The following is a 2,700-nucleotide window of genomic DNA, read 5'->3' as shown; positions in this document are numbered from 1 at the left end:
ATTTAACAGTCCTATCCTCAACAGAGGTTGCTAAGAGTGGGTAGGATAGCAAGCCTAAAACAAACTTCCTCCATCAAAACAGGTAACTTCTTTATATGAAGATATGATGTACCTCCTTGCGTGTGCAATAGAATCACAACTTTTATCTCCAAAGGACAAACAAAACGAACTGGGTTTTCCATCAGTTTAGAAAACAAATTTAGCATAATAAACCTGTAATACTGAAAAAGACACTAACCGCAGCAGCTGTTACAGAAAGGAGGAAGCGGGGAAGCGGTTAGCTGCAGCATCTTGGAAAAGAAGGTACACGCTACAAGACAGGTATGCACCTTGCTATAGCCCTGGATTCACAATTCTGATATGAATTCCGTAACAGAGACAACTAATTTGGAGCACTGCTATAGCATAAGCATCAAACGCATTGTTTTCGGCATTTATATGCTACCCTATAAAACAAAGATCTCTGGGCAATGTACAGTAAAAAAAGCATGATATCCAGTGTTGTGCAAATGAACATGACAATATTTCCCTCCCCCAAGCCTCTCACACAACCCCAAAATTTGCTCCAAAGGCTCTCCCCACCTTGGGGGACTACAAGGGAAAGAAGGGAAAGTTCTACTGTGCAAGCTGAAATCCATTCCATAAACAGGCCAATACCATTACATGTCACCCAAAGTAAATCTAAAATGAAAGCATACAATCAAAGCAAATTAAATACAACATTAAGAACAGAGCACACAACACCTCCAAGATGTGAATAGTCTTCACTATAGTGGGGTTTTTTTTTTTTAGGAAATGCGCAAACTTTGTGGCGTTTGATCTGCAGTGGTTATTTCACACTTACAAATCATCACATATGTCCATCTGAAGGAGCATTCAAGGTTTTGACAGAAGTCTCTCTCCCCTGTCCTCCGGATAATCCTTTAAAATTCACAATGTCAACCTACAAAGGGGGCTTTCCCATTTTTAAATGTCACAGGAAACAGGAAGGCAAATATGCAAACATGTGAGTAAAAGGAAGGAAGAAACAACCCAAATCTCACTAAAAGACATTTACATTTCATAGGCTCAGGTTTACAGAAGCCAGACATTACAACTGCATGGAAAAGATGTTAATCCCAAGGCAAAACAAGAAGTACCAGAGGCAGCAAAATAATTATGCAAGGTTGCAGACTATAGACTCCTTACTTCCACCCCCACTCGCATATTGTTTGCTGCAGATGTACCAGACGTTTTATTTAGGTCAATCACAAAAGCTGCCAATGTTACTACAGTACTGAGATATACCGGTAGTTATGGGTAAGAAATTGGGCCAATGAATACAGTTAATTCTGTACAGTTAAAGGGATGAATAATAAAGAGGAGTGCTCTAATCAGACTGCTTTTTATGTTTTCCTCTTCATAGGTTGCAACAGGTCTTCATGAACCATGGAACTAAATAGGTAGCAACTAAGCAACAAGACTTGTATTTAAACAAATGACAAACAAAAGCTTTGAGCATTGTGGTGCCCGTTTTCTCCATTCTGTGTATGTTTTAACTGCATGGTGCTCTCAGCTTTCAAAATACTGGGCACATAGAGACTCCCATATTCTACAAATCAAAATCCAAGGCATTAAATTCTACACACTTAACTTGGTTTGATCAGAGCTTAGGAAAGTAGTGACAGTACATTGAGTTACAATCAGTGTGTAGAGACCTTGCTACTGCACTGGTAGAAAGCCCAACTGCTGCAACCTTTTCCTCATCACTTTAACATTTTGGTTGCCATTTCCTGAACCTTTTCCAGCTCTACGGTATCCTTTTTGAGGTGCAGCAACCAGAAATATACCTATTATTTCAGGTGCAGCTTTATTTTCAGTGCTTTCCCCAAGGTTCCCTAGCACAGAATTTGCCTTTTTCCCCACAGCTGCCACACACTTGGGTCAACGTCTTTACTGAGTAGCACATCACAACCCCAAGGTCATGTTCCTGCTTAACTTGAGTAAAGCTCATGTACCTACACACTCTCCCTTAAATACCACCTTCTGTTTTCACAACAAAAATGCTGTGTCACTTCTTAAATTTAGATCTTTAAAGAAGTTGTTTGAAATGCACGTAATACTTTACTCACTTGGACTTTTTGAAATCTTAATGAATTAACACTGGAAAATAAACAACCAGTTTAATGAGAGCCAATAAGAAAGTAGTAGCAATCCCCACCCCACCCCCATAAACCATTATAGTGACATCTACTGGCCAGTTATGCAATTGTACATTTTCATACACTTAAAAGTGTCTGGTATATTGATGCAGTAATAATAAAAAATGCATAACAAAACCAAACTGTACAGTGGTACCTCTGGTTACGTACTTAATTCGTTCCGGAGGTCCATTCTTTACCTGAAACTGTTCTTAACCTGAAGCACCACTTTAGCTAATTGGACCTCATGCTGCCGCTGCCGGAGCACGATTTCTGTTCTTATCCTGAAGCAAAGTTCTTAACCTGAGGCGTTATTTCTGGGTTAGCGGAGTATGTAACCTGAAGCGTATGTAACCTGAAGCGTCTGTAACCCGAGGTACCACTGTATTTTCATATAAATCCGCTTACCATTCTGGTAAGTTCCTTATTATTTTTCTTAATCACTGGGCACCAAAACAGTAATAAGAACATCTTCCAAGTGAGAAGGTTTGATTTAAAGGGAAGAAACTGTGACAAGAAA

Source organism: Lacerta agilis, chromosome 5, assembly GCF_009819535.1.
Source record: "Lacerta agilis isolate rLacAgi1 chromosome 5, rLacAgi1.pri, whole genome shotgun sequence".
NCBI classification, from domain to species: Eukaryota; Metazoa; Chordata; class Lepidosauria; order Squamata; family Lacertidae; genus Lacerta; species Lacerta agilis.
This window is presented reverse-complemented; position numbering follows the sequence as displayed.